General features: G+C 36.0%; 1 protein-coding gene across 5 annotated transcripts in view; it reads left to right on the forward strand.

Moving 5' to 3' along the window:
- Positions 1–15,273, forward strand: part of TRAF3 (TNF receptor associated factor 3) — a 170,558-nt gene that overhangs the window by 64,889 nt on the left and 90,396 nt on the right. Inside the window, exon 3 of one of the 5 annotated variants that reach the window (XM_069103753.1) lies at positions 12,105–12,195. The exons of the other annotated variants lie outside the window; for them this stretch is intronic. The gene's annotated coding sequence lies outside the window, so the exon portion shown is untranslated. The remainder of the gene's footprint in view (positions 1–12,104; positions 12,196–15,273) is intronic. 5 annotated transcript variants of the gene reach the window in all.

Here is a 15,273-nt window from a genome sequence, read left to right on the forward strand (position 1 = left end):
TTTGGATTGGTTATTTGTGTATTTCATATTTAAATAAGGCTATGCCTTTTAAAGTCTTTTCACACCCACAATGCGGTGGAACCTAGCCTATATTTCTTGTTTCAGGGATCTGTAGAAACATTCTATAGGTGAACCCTGAGGTTCTTTGCACACATTTGGAAATCACTGTGCCAAGGTGTTAGCATAATGAATGCTCAATTCCTCATGAAAAAGAGCTTCCTTTTCTCCCTTTTCAATAGAAGGGTTGTGATAAAGAATATGCTTGCTCCATCCCTGCTATATTCATAATGATCATATACACAGCCCTATTTAAGTCAGTCAGTTAGCATTTATTAAGCTCCTACTCTGTGCCAGACACTGTGCTAAGCACTAGCAATACAAGGAAATGTTAAAAAAAAAAAACAGTCCTTGCTCTTAAGGAGCTCACAGTCTAATGGGAGAGATGGCATACAAATAGCTATGTTCAAATAAGTTAATATACAGGCCAAATTGGAAATAGTCTCAGAGGGGGGGCAAAAGCCTTCTTGTAGAAGGTGGGATTTTAGCTGAGACTTGAAGGAAGCCAGGAGGTGGTGCTGAGAGGAGGAAGGGTATTGTAGGCATGGGGCACTACCAGAGAAAATACTTAGAGTCAGGAGATAGTGTCTGGTGTGGAGAATAGTAAGGAGGCCAGTGTCACTGGATCACAGAGTAGTAGATGGAGGGGGCATAAGGGATAAAAAGACTAGAAAGGTAGGTAGGGGGGAGGTTATGAAGCCTTTAAAAATCAAACAGAAGTTTTTATATTTGTTCCTGGAAATAATAGTGAGCCAATAGAATTTATTGAATGGGGGAGGGAATGAGAAGTTCAGACTGCATTTTAGGAAGATTAATTAGGTAGCTGAGTGGAGAATGAATTGTAGTGGGGGAGCGACTTGAGGCAGGGAAATTAATCAGCAGGCTACTGCAATAGTCCAGATATGAGGTGATACGGGCCTGGACTGGGTTGTGGCAGGGTTAAATGTTAGGAAGGTAGAATCAACAGGACTTGACAATGGATTGGATATGGGGAGTGTGAGAGAATGAGGATGACAGCTAGGTTGTGAGCCTGAGCTACTGAGAGGAGAGTGGTGCCTTCTGCAGTAATAGGGAAGTTTGGAAGAAGGGAGTATTGGGAGGGAAGAAAGGAAAAGGAAAAGAATTTTGTTGTTGAGTTGTTTAAGTCATGTCTGACTTTTCGTGACTCTATTTGGGATTTTCTTGGCAAAGTTACTGGAGTGGTTTGGCATTTCCTTCTACAGTACATTTTATAGATGAAGAACTGAGGCAAACAAGGTTAAGTGACTTGCCCAGGGTCATGTCAGATTTGAACTTAGGTCCTTCTGACTCCAGGGCTGGTACTCTATCTACTACTACACCACCTAACTGCCCTGAGGAAAAGAATAAGCATTATATATACATATATATATATGTATGCATGTATAGTGCCTACTACGTACCAAATACTGTGCTAAGCACTTTACAAATATCTCATTTGATCCTTACAACAATGCTGTTGTAATATTGAAAAATATTATTATTTCCAATTTACATGAGGATAATAATAGGAAAGTGAGGGAAATAGAGGTTAAGTGACTTGCCCAGGGTCACATGGCTAGTAAGTATCTGAGGCCAGATTTGAACCCAAGTCTTCCTGACTCCAGGCATATCTACTGCACTAGTTCAGTTTTGGACATAATTGAATTTAAGATGTTTTCAAGACATCCAGTTCAAGGTATCTAATAGGCTTTTGGAGATGTGAGACTGGAGGTCAGCAGAAAGGGTAGAGCTGGACAAGTAGATCTGAAAGTGATCAGCTTAGAGATGTTAATTGAAATCATGGGAGCTGATATGATCCCTAAGTGAAATAGTATGGAGGGAGAAGGAAAGAGGGCCCAGGGCAGTGCTTAGGAGACACTGTGAGCTAGTTAGCATGATACAGATTAAAATCCAGCAAAGGAGACAGAGAAAGAGCTGTCAGACCGGTTGGAGGAGAACCAGGACAGAACAGTGTCATGAAAACCTAAAGAGAAGAAAGTATCAAGGAGAAGACAATGATTGACAGTAGAGACCGGAAAAATGGTGATAGAGAAAAGGCCATTAAATTTGGCAATTAAGAAATCATTAGTAGCTTTGGAGAGAGCAATTTCAGTTGAATGATGAAGTCAGAAAACAGAGTCCAAAGAGTTAAGAGTGAGAGGAAAGGAAATGGAGAAATGGATGCCCTTCTCCAGGATGTTAGCCACAAAACAGAAGAGAGATCAGGGATGATAGCTAGCAGGGATGTATGGATCAGGTGTGGATTTTTTGAGAATAGGGAAGACGTGGGCATATCTGTGGGCAGTTGGGAAACATTCAATAGACAGGGAGCAATTGAAGATGAATGAAGGAGTAGAGATGATAGGGTGGACTGCTGCAGAAAACGGATCGAATGGGGTTATTTGGCAAAGAAAAGGACTACCTCTTCATATGAAAGGAGGTGGAAGAGATAGTGGTAGAGAGCAAACTGAGTGATATGAGATGAGGAACCCAGGATAAGAGAGAGCTCTCTGGCAATGGTCTCAATGTTTTCAGTAAAATATGAGGTAAAATTCTCAGCTTAGACAGTGGACACATTCACCATGGTCATATAGATATACATAAATATTTCAGAAATCTGAACTTAGTAAAACAGATCAATTGAGACACAACTGCATTATAGAATTTTTTTTTTGCTTTGCACATGAACTTATGAAATTTTTAAAAATACCCCCCCATTATTTTTTAAAATGCAGTGAAACATCAGTTCTGTTAACAATTATTAAGCTCCTATTATGTGCCAAACATTGTGCTAAGCAGTGGGAATACAAATAAGATAAAGACAGTTCCTGCTTTCGAAGAATAACACACAAAAGGAAGCTGAAATGGTGGGGAAAGGGGGGAGAGGTGGGGGGGGCGGGGTACTCTGCAGTGGGGAAGGGAATGGGAGGCATGGCAGGAGGGAGTGACAAGGTGGGAGCATGTTGTTCATGGAACTGAAGCCAAGTAGAGCAGCTGATGGAAAACAGAGTTAGCCAGAAGGTGAGCCCTCTACAAAGGAAGGCTTTGACAGGAGTGTAGTGTTGTACCCTCCAGCCCTCCAGTCAGAACGCAGAGGCAAATCAGGATGAGTTGACAAAGTGTAAATTATCAAAACTTGAGTCATTCTTCAGGTGAAGAGATTTTAAATGATCAGCTTATCCTGGAGGAGGGGGAAGGCATATTGTCCCATGGAGCTGAAGCCAAAAAGAGCAGCTGATAGAAAATGGTTAATAAACCTTCTTCCTTTAGAGGAAAATGATCCATGTTTAAAAACAATTCTCCCCTGCCCAATCCACAATTTGTGGAGGCCAGGTGGCCTGAGAATATGTGACAATGGGACATATCCCTTCCGTTCACAGACTATTGTAGGGAAAGTGAGTGTTACATTCAACTTCCACCCTCTTCTGCTCCTATGGCTGGCAAAGTCTCACCACTTGTCACTCTCCCTATTCCTGTATTACTTAATTACAGACCAACTAGGAGCAGAACATTTCTAATCCTCACCTCTTATTTTTTCATCCCTATTTCTTCTGTCCTACCCCACTCATATGCCAGTGCAACACTATGTGCTCCTTCCACTTTGTCTACTGGAATTCAAATTCCATTGTGAACACATTTCCCTTCGTTCTGGACCTCTTCCTTTTACACTCCTTCTATTTGATCTCACTAGGGTCTGCCTTTCTCACTTGACCATCCTGTCTAGTAATGGCTGTTTCTTTACTAATACAACCTAACACTCTGGTTCTTGAAGGGAAGTTGGAATACTCTGGGTTATTTTTTTAAATGAATTTTTATTGATGTCTTTTGGTTTTTCTATTATCATAGTTTCTCCTAGTATCCCTTCCCTTTCTACTTCCAGATTGTCACCCCATATAAGAAGTAGCATTTTTTTTTTAAGCAATAGGGGTTAAGTAACTCAAGGTTACACGGCCAGTTATTTTTGTGTGGGTGCCAAGTATCTGAGGCCAGAACCAATTCTAGGTCTCCCGATGCTGGGGCCGGCACTCTTACTCACTACACCTGGCTGCCCCTAAGAAGTAGCATTTTTTAAAGACAAAAGAAAAGAAAAAGAAGCAGAAAAGATCAACAAAACTAATCAATACACTGAAAAAAAATCTGAAAATATATGTAATATGCAGCACTTGTGGACCTCCAGTATTCACAAAGGGTGGGTTGGGAACATCCTCATATCTCTTCTTTCAGTTCATTCTTTCTCTTGAAAATTTTGCAACATTTGCTATTGATTGATTGATTGATTGTATGTGTGTGATTGTTTTGCTTTTACATTGTTAGAGTCATTATGTATACAATTTTCTTGACTTACTTCACTATGCATCAGTTCAGATTATTCTTTCTATGCTTCTCTGTATTCATCACATTCATGATTTCTTACAGCATAGTACTATTCCATTATATTCATATATATTACTATTGGTTTAACCATTGGCCATTATTTTATTTCTAATTCCTAACTATCACAAGTGTCACTCTAAATGTTTTGATGTATATAGAGGCATTCTTCTTATCAATGGCTTCCTTGAATGAAGTAATAGAATTTCTGGCTCAAAAGGGTATAGACATTTCAGTCACTTTACTTATATAATCCAAATTACTCTCCAAAATGTACCAGTTCACAGCTCCACCCACAATGCATCAGTGTGCCTGTCTTCCTGTAACACTCCCCCTTCCCCCATCAGCATTGATTATTGTCATTTTTTAGGATCTTTACCATTTTGTAAGATATGAAGTGAACCTTCAGGGTTTTTTGGTTTTGTTTTTATTTGCATTTCTTTTATTAGTGATTTAGAGCATTCTTTCTTGTGCTTATGAATACTTTGCAGTTCTTTTGAATATCCTTTGCTCACTTATCAATTGGGAATATTCATCTTATAGTTATTTGTTAATTGTTTGTATATCTTGGACACCAAACTCTGAGCAGTCAAAGTCAGTAAAATTTATTATGTGCCTACTATATGCCAGATACTGTGCTAAGTGCTGAGGATATGAAGAATGGTATAAAGACAGCTGCTGCCTTCAAGGAGCTCACAAATCTAATGGGGCAAGTCAACACATAAAAAGAAGCTGAAGAAGGCAGTGCAGTACACAGTGTGGGAGTGTGCAGCCAGGCTGGGAAATGATCTGAGGGGATGGGAGTTAACAGAGTTGATTTCATCTTGTGGGCAAGATGATGAGTTTCAGAACATCTGGGTGGCAAATTATGAGGTGAATGCCCTGCTTGCCCTCCTTAAATGGTAGAGGATCTGGGAGGTGTTCTTTAATGTTCACCTTCTTCCCCATCCAAAAAGAGGGAGGGAAGGACCCTTAGGCAAAGGTTGCTGAAGAGGTATACATTTCAGAGTTGATTTCATCTTGCAAAATGATGAGTTTTTGGAGATGGTGAAGTTCAGGAGAACTGCCAGGTAGGAAATAATGAGATCTGATACAGAGTTGTTTTTCCCTCATTTGACCACTTCCCTTATTCTAGGTGCATTAACTTTGTGCAGTTTTTTAGTTTTATATAATCAGTTGTCTATTTTATCTATTGTAATTGCTTCTATACCTTGTTTGATTAAGAATATATCCCCTACTCATAGTTGTGAGAGGTATATAATTCTGTTTCTCTTTTAATTTTTTTGTTGTATGATTTTTAGTAGTAAGATGTTGTGTTCATTTAGAATGTATTATGGTACATAGTGTAAGGTAGCCTAAGCCAAATGTCTTTCAGACGAGTTTTCCCAGCGTGTTTGTGTGTGTTTGTGTGTGTGTGTCTGTCTGTCTTCATTCTTTTATTTATTTTTTTACTAAATAAGTTTTTTCCTAATCAATTTGTGTTTTTTTGCTTAATAGAACACTTTATTGAGTTCCATTGTTTCTGATTCTCCCTTGTTTAGCTTGTTCAGTGGATATATCTATTTTTTAAACCAATACCAGATAGTTTTTTTCACTGTTGCTTTAAACTTCGTTTGAGGCCTGTAAGTGCTATTTCCTATTGAAAGTATAAATTAAACTTTGGTACTATTGTTTTTATTATATTGGCATAACCCAGCCATGAGTACTTAATGTTTCTTCAGCTATTTAAGCTATTCTGTATTTCTTTAAGGAGTACTTTGTAGTTGAATCTTTATAAGTCTTTTTTGTGCTTTGGTAGATTGACCTCCAGATGTCATTTTGTGGTTATCTGGAAGGGGATTTCCATTTCTATTATTATCTCTTGGATTTGGTTATCATGTAGAAATGTTATTGATTTTTGAGGGCTCATTTTGTAGCCTGCAACACTGATAAAGTTATTTTTAAAATATTTATTTATTTAGTTTGCAACATTCACTTTTATAAGATTTTGAATTTTAAATTTTCTCCCCATCTTTACCCTCTCCCCTTCCCAAGATGGCATGCAATCTGATATAGGCCATACATGTACAATAATATTTCTTAATTAATTTATTTATCTTTAGTTTTCAACATTTACTTCCATAAGATTTTGAGTTCTAAATTTTCTTCCTCTCCTTCCCTTCCCCCCTCCCCAAGACAACATGCAATCTGATATAGGCTTTACATATACATTCATATTAAGCATAAATTTTCACATTAGTCATGTTATAAAGAAGAATTAGAAACAGTGGGAGGAACCACAAGAAAGAAAAAGCAAAACAAAACAAAAAAAAAAGAGAGAGTGCAAATAGTATGCTTCAGTCTGTATTTAGACTCCATAGTTCTTTTTCTGGATGTGGATAGCATTTTCCATCATGAGTCTTTTGGAGTTGTCTTAGATCCTTGCATTGCTGAGAAGAGCTGTCTGTCAAAGTTAGTCATCACACAATATTGCTGTTACTGTGCATGTACAATCTTATTAAATGTATTTTCACATTAGTCATATTGTAAAGAAGAATTAGAACAGAAGGGGGAAATGATGAGAAGGAAAAATAGTATGTTTTTATCTGCATTCAGACTCCATAGCTCTTTCTCTGGATATGGATAGCATTTTCCATAAGAAGTCTTTTGGAATTGTCTTAGATCAGTGCACTGCTATAAAGAGCTAAGGTCTGTCAAAGTTGGTCATTGTACAATGTTGTTGTTACTGTACAATATTTTCCTGGTTCTGCTCATTTTCACTCAGTATCAGTTCATGTAAGTCTTTCCAGGTTTTTCTGAAACCTCCCTGCTCATCATTTCTTATAGAACAATAGTATTCCATTACATTCATATACCATAGCTTGTGAAGCCATTCCCCAGTTGATGGGCATCTCCTAATTTTCCAATTCTTGGCCATCACAAAAAGAGCTGCTGTGAATATTTCTATACTTGTGGATCTTTTCCCCTTTTTTATGATCTCTTTGGAATACAGACCTAGAAGTGGTATTGCTTGATCAAAGGGTATGCACGGTTTTATAACCCTTTGAGCATAACTCCAAATTGTTCTCCAGACATTGATGAAATTATTAATTGCTCCAATTAGTATCTTTGCTGGTTCACTGAGATTTTCCAAGCATATCATCATATCATCAACAGATGAGGTAATTTTCCTCCTCTTTACCTATCTTTATGCCTTTAATTTCTTTTTCTTGTCTTATTGCTGTTTCTAGCATTTCCAGAACTATTTAAAATAATAGTAAGGAGAGTATAGATAGTTGTTCATTAGAAAAAGTTCTAGTATTGTATACCCATCACATATGAGTCTAGGTTTTGATTTTAAATAGATGATTTTTATAATGTTTTCCTCTTTGCCTGTACATTGCAGGGTTTGTGGGGTTTTTTTGTTTTTTTTTTCTTTTAGCATAAATTAGTGTTGTACTTTGTCAAAGACCTTCATTTTTTTAGATAATCATGTGGTTTGGGATGTTTTGATTTTTAATATGATTCTTTATATTATTGTTTTCCTAATGTTGAACCTTCTTGCACCCCCAGGATATAATTCAACTTGACTATAATGAATGGTTTTGTGGATAAATTGTAGTAGTCTGACAAAATTTTGTTTAGGGCTTTTGAATCAATATTAACTAATTATACTGATCTGTAGTTATTCATCTTTTTTCCCTGGTTTAAGTATTAGTAGTATATTTGTTTCTTTTAAAAAAAGATTCTTATAGATTCCTTTTTTCTCAACTTATGAGAATAATTTATGTATTATGAGTATTAATTATTCTTTAAATATTTGATGGAATTCTCATGTGAATCCATCCATCAGGACCAGTAGTTTTTTGGTGGATTTTTTTTAACTTTGGTAGTTCCTTTATGGCTAATTCTATTTTTCTTTTCTGAAGTTTAGTTATTTAAGATATCTATGAGGTCTTTCATCAGTTCAAGTATTTTATGTTTTTGAAAGTATTCCTCTATTTCTTTTGTGTTCTCAGTTCTGATGTTTCTTTTTATTTCTCTGGTTTTGTGATTTTTGCCTTGGTCATTTGCTATATTATGGATTTGGTTTTCTGCCCTCTTCTTTTTAATAAGATTAGCTAAAGATTTATCAATTTTATTAGTCTTTTCAACTTTTAGTTTTATTTGTTATTCCTACAAGTTGTTTTTTTCCCAATTGATCTCTTCTCTAATTTTTAGCCTTTTCTTTTATGCATATTTTAGGTTTGTAAATTGGTTGACTTTCTGATTTGAAAAAATGCATATTTAGTTCATGAATCCTCTTTATTATGCTTGTGGGGATAAGATTTTCCCAGCATAGGACTGCTTTAGCCACATTTTAGGAATTTTGGTATGTTGTTTCATCATTTTTTTTTCTTTCACATAACAATTAATTACTTCTATTATTTGTTCTTTGACCCATTCGTTATTTAGGATTTCAGTGTTGTTTCCATCTGGGTCTTTGTCTTTTGTTTGTGATCTCTAATTGATAACTATTTTTATTGCATTACATATAAAGAGTATATTTTCTGTTTTTGCCTTTTTACATTTATTTGCAGTATCTCTGTGCCCTAATATATAGTCAGTTTTTGTAAAAGTTTATGTTGCCTTTTAGCTCCAGTTTCTCCAGCAATTTGTTCAGTTCTATATTTTTACTTTTGTTTATCTTTCTTTAATACTTTTCAAAAACTGAGAAAGACACTGAAATCTCTTGTCACTATTATGTTACTCTTTATGTATTCTTATAGCTTGGCTAAGGGCAGCTAGGTGATACAATGGATAGCACTGGGCTTGAAATCAGGAAGACTCATCTTCATTAGTTCAAATCCAGTCTCAGACACTTACTATTTGTGTGATCCTGGACAAGGCACTTAATCCTATTTGCTTCAGTTTCTCATCTGCAAAATTAGCTAGAGAAGGAAATGGTAAACAATTCCAGTATCTTTGCCGAGAAAGCTCCAGAATGGGGTCACAGAGAGTCAAACATGAATGAATACAGTAGCAACAAAATGCTAAGGTATCCAAATATACACATATATGTATAAGGCATATATATTAAGTATTGATATTGGTTAGTTATCTGTGGTTCCTTTCAGTATCATGTAGTTAATCCCTTTTTATGTTTTGAAATGCTTGTTTTTGCTTTGTTTGATAGCATGAATGCAACTTCGTTATAGTATTTTTTTCAGCCCTTCAATTTAGTTCTGTGTATGTTTTTTTTAGACTTTTGTTTTCTTATCTACTATGCTACTCTCTTTTGTTTTATTGGATTGTTTAATCCATTCACATTAAAAGTTATGAGAGTAGTGGCGGCCAGGTAGCACAGCGAGTAAGAGCACTGGCCCCAGAGTCGGGATGACCTGGGATCGAATCTGGGCTCAGACACTTAGCACCCACCCAGAAACACCCTGGCCGTGTAACCTTGAGCAAGTTACTTAACCCCAATTGCTTTAAAAAAATAAAATAAAATAAAATAAAGTTATGAGAGTTAGGTTAATATTTTCCTCCATTTGTCACTAATATTGTTGGTTTTTTCCTAAGGTATGATTTTTCCCCTCTTCCATTATAAACACAGTACTATGTCTCTTAATTCTTTTCAAAGATAACCTTATTCTCAGCTGCTTTCTTTGCTTTGCCCCCAAGACTCTTACCTGCCACACCTTGTCAATCTGTTAACTGTTTTCCTAGTTTTAGAGTTTTGCTTATAGTTCCTTTTTCTTTCTTACTTTTATCTGATTATTTTAATCCCCCCTTTTCCCTCTTAGTTGAAGAATTAAGTGCAGACCCCTTTCTCTCTTCTTCTTCACTTTTTCTAAAAAGGATTTCTTTCACTCTCTTCATTATTTTACCTTTCTTTCTATCTAGACTTCTATTCTTTGATTAACGACTTTTAAACTAATTTAGTCCTTCATTATTCTCTGTACTCTTCATGGAATCAAAACTTTTGAGGTACCTGTTTTGAGTTCTGTCTTCTAAACAGTTTCTGTTATTGCCTTATAGAGCGCTCCCTGACCCTCTGTTTTCTGTTGTGTCTCACATTTAAAAAAAATATCCCTGCAGCATATTGCTGTAGAAACTATATTGGGGCAAGGTAGAAATCTTTCTATCTCCCTGATTGTGGAGTTTATCGACCTTTGCCTCTCCTTGATCATTTCTTTCCTCTGCCTCAAAATCTCTTTGCTGGGTTCATGCTTTCCCACTCACTACAGTGTGACCAAGTAGAAATAGTTACCTTTTAAATGTCAAGGAAAATATAAAACTTAATCTCCAAGTTAACAAAATGTAATAGATTTAAATCATTAGAATGAATTAGATATAAAGAATTAGCAGGTTGTTCTTGATTGAATGCCACTGAACACGTATGTACATTGTGGCTTTAGCTAGTCTTTTAGATGAAGCTGTATATTATTTATAAAAATAAAAACTTGTTTACATAATGCTTATAAAACATCTTTTTCACAATAACGCTGAGAGGCAGGTAATTCCTCAAACACTTATTAATTGCTTATACTATCCCATACAAAGAAGAAACCCAAGTGAGGGCCTGCTTGAGTTTATATTCTACTGAAAAAATACAAGACCACAGATAAATAGCTATAAGGTAATTTAAAGAGAGAGAGAGCACTAGCATCTTTCTTCCTCTTTACTTCATGTCACTCAGAATCTTCCCCTACAATTTCTCCCTTTGGTCTTATCTCTACTGAACAGATGGCCCTACCCCCTGCCAATGTAAATCTGTCTTTGTCCCATTCCCTCCCATCTTCTCTAGAAGTTTCTCTGTCATCCTTACTCTCTCTCTAAACATCAGCATCTCCCTACCTATTGGTTTCCTCCCTGTCACCTATAAACATACCCATATCTTTCCTATAATAAAAATAAAAACAACTCTTGATCTGACCATCCCCACTATCAAGCAGTGTGTCTACAGCTAAACTCCTTGAGAAGGCCATCCACCCTAGGTGGATCCTTTCCTATTACTCACTTCTAAACCCTCTGTAATCTCTTTCAGTCTTATGCAACCGAAACTGCCCTCTCCAAAATCACCAATGATTAATCTTCACTCTTTTTTGTTCTCTCTTCAACCCTTGACATTGTTATTCACCACATTCTCCTGGATACACTCTCTTCTCTGGATTTTTATTGTGTTGTTCTCTCCTGGTTCTCCCTGTTTTAACTACTTCTCGTGTGTCTCTCTTGTTGGATCCTCATCCATATCTTGACCACTAATTGTGGGTATCCTTTCAGTCTCTGTCCCGGGCTCTCTTTTCTTCTCCCTCTATATTGCTGCCTTGGAGATCTCACCAAGTCCCACCCGTTCAATTTTCATCTTTATGAAGATGATTCCCTAAATATCCAATCCTATTCTCAATTCCTGAATTACATTGCCACATCACCTCGTATCCAAGATAGCTTTTGCGCTTTGGATGTCTCATAGTCATCACAAACTGAACATGTTCTGAGTAAAACTCACTGTCTTTCTCCCCAAACCTTCTTCTCCCCAACTTTCTCATTATTATGGAGGGTACCACCATCCTTACTGATCCAGGTTTATAACCTCAAAGTCATATTTGATTTCTCACTTGCTCTCACTCCATGTATCTAATCTATCGTTAGATATTATTGTTTCTCCCTTTACAACATCTTTCATATACATTTCCTTCTCATCACTCCCACAGCCACCATTAGAACATGAGCCTCCTTGAGGAGAGGAACATTGTTTTGGTCTTCCTGTGTGTCCTCCATGTTTAGCACAGTGCCTGGATCATAGTAAGTGTTTACTGTCTGCTATTGATTGGTTAATTGGGAAAGGCTTACCTTATAATTGTGACATTTAAGCCTAGTCATAAAGATAAGAATTCCATTAAGAAGTTAATGTGGTCTAGGTATGGAGGACAGACTATGGCGGGTAGAAATATGAAACATGGAAAGCTAGAATGGTCCTAGATCATGGAGAGTTTTAAATGGTATGCTGAGAATTTATTTCTCTAGAAACAATAGGGGACCATTGAAGACTTTTCATCAACGGAATGATTTGGTCAGATTTCTAGTACAATTATTTTAGTGGCTGTGTGGAGAATTGAGAGAATTGCCTCAGAAGAGGCAATGGTGGTATGAATAACTGACATTTTATATAGTACATTAAAGTTGCAAAACAATTTGCATATATTATCTTGTTTGAACCTCACAACAATTCTGCAAGGTGGGTGCTAGAGGTATCCCCATTTTATAGTTGAGAAATTTAAGTTAGGGAGAGGTCAAGTGACTTGCTCTTGGTTGTTTGTAAGTATCAGAAGAGGAATCTGAACCCACATCTTTCTAATTCCTTATCTGGTATTTTAAACTGCCATGTGAGTGGAGAGGAGATGGATGCGAGAGATGTTATGGAGGTAGAATTAACAAGACCTGGCAGTGTGAATATTAATGCCCACTTTGCCATCAAAGAAACTGAGGCTCAGGGAGGGAAGGAACTTGCCTGCAGTCCAGGTCTTCCACTGCTCTTTTCTGTATACTAAGCCAGTCAGTTCCAAAGCTTCCCAGTTGTGAGCTCCATCCATAGTGAGCATTTTGCTGATGCTTCAGATAGTATGTGCATGTCTAAAACAGATTTTCATATGGGGAGGGGGGAGGACCAATTTAATGCTTTGTTATAAAAAGCTTTCCAGGTTATGTAACTTCTTCCTGTATCATTGAGTATCACTATCCAACACAGTAAGAAAACATTCTTAGCTACTTTATCCTATGCTTTGGTAAATTTATTTTAAAAATTATCTTTTATAGACTTTTTATTAAATCATCAGTTTGATTTCTTCAAAGGTGTCATCAGTGGAATGTTTTACATTTAAAATATTGATTAGGGTTCAGGATTTCTTTTGGTACCTTAATAGATTTGCTGTTGCCTCTCAATTTAAATTTCCTGAGTGAATCTAAATGATTCATAACCAACTCAAGAGAAACCATCATGCCAAATCAAAGGGCTTATTTGAGAGACCTCTTAACCAGGAATTTCAGGACAAATACAAGGCAAGAAATAGTATGGAAGATTTTTGCTTAGGAGGATAATATGGTCAGAGTTCTTTGGCAGCTGTGTGGAGGATTGATTGGAGAAGAAATTGGAAATAGAGAAGTCCAATTACAATAATTAAGGAGAGGTCATAATGATAATAATTACTGACATTTATAGTGCTTTAATATTCACAAAATATTTTACATACATTATCTCTTTTTAGCTTCTCAATAACCCTGTGAGTTATTTAGATCTATTTGTGAGAGTATTGCTGGCTCTAGTAATCTCAGTAGTGGGAGGAGCAAATTTTATATGTAAAATAATTAAATTTATGCCAGAGGGATTATTCAGCACTCTAGTTATTAAATTTGAAGAGACTTAAAGGATACAATGAGGGATACCATGAAAATGATCCACATGACCATAAATGGAAAAACAAAATAAGTATTTCTCTCCCCTTCCCCCATTTTAAGTGTGAAATGTATGTAATGATGATAGTTGATTGTAATTTTAAAAATTAACATATATCAGGCTATTTAAAAGTTAAAACAAATCTCATCACTAAATCCTACTTTCAAAACAGTGCTCCAGCGTAGTGATTTCTCTGTCTTCTGTTTTTAAATTCTCTTGGGGATGACACTTTCAAATTTTTATTCAATCTAATTCACCATATGTTTATTAAGTACATAGTATATGCAGGACCCTGGGAATATATACATACATACATATGTGCACACTTATATAGTGTATATGTTTATATGTACATCTTTCTCTGTATAAATCTCTCTCTCTCTATCCATAAGAACTTGCTTTCCAGGAGCTTACTGTCTAATAATGAAAGGAAAGACAGGTTCTCAAACAACAAAGGAGGACCAAGCAAAGTGCTTTGAAGAACTGGAGAAGTGAGAAATCTTTTTCATAAATGTGCAAACTAATCTTAATGTACTACCAAATTTAAGGAGTTGGAAATTCAGGAAATCAAGTGAATTTTTAAAAATCACATGGAAAGGGGGAGGCTAGGTGGCGCAGTGAATAGAGCACCAGCCCTGGAGTCAGGAAGACCTGAGTTCAAATCTGGCCTCAGACACTTAACACAAAAACTAGCTGTGTGACCTTGAGCAAGTCACTTAACCCCAATTGCCCTCCAAAAAGCAAAAAAAAAAAAAATCACATGGAAAAAATTGTTGCTTTTGAGCATTTTGGAGGCATGTATTTGTTTTTATTTAATTACTTTCATTTACAATAGTTTGAAATATATGCAGTTTCTGTTGTCTTTCATTTTCCCATTGTTAAAATAAAAGAAAATATTTTTGAAGTAATAGGTAGAAAAAACAAAAAAGTAGAGAAGTTATTCCTAAGTGATTAATTGTTTTATGTAAGTATAGGCAAGTCACTTGAGCTCTTGGTGGCCTCAGTTTCCTCTTCTCTGAAATGAAAGAGTTGGAGTAAATGACCTATAAAGTCTCTTCTAAGTTTAAAATTCTGGAAACTTTTCTAATATTTCAGTAGCAATTCAGATCATACAGTGTAAATTATTTTTAAAACAACCAAATTATAAACTAGTAGTATATAATTGTGAAAGAATAAGAGGAAACATTGCCTTTTTCACTTAAAATCATCATATTTCAGACCTAGAAGGACCTTTAGAGGTCATCTAGCTCAGTTCTATCATTTCTTTTACTCTTCTTAAAAAAATCCTTATTTGATGTACTTTGTTGCAACACATTAATCATATGCCCCATTCTGTTAAATTGGGACTTTAAGAATTTGATAAAACCATTTACTATATTGATTTCAAACGACAGCACATTCTATTTTTAGCATTTACCATTTGTTAACCA

This window comes from Petaurus breviceps, unplaced genomic scaffold (genome assembly GCF_028583685.1).
Source record: "Petaurus breviceps papuanus isolate PSGF00001 unplaced genomic scaffold, PetGlider_PUasm1.0 64, whole genome shotgun sequence".
NCBI lineage: Eukaryota > Metazoa > Chordata > Mammalia > Diprotodontia > Petauridae > Petaurus > Petaurus breviceps.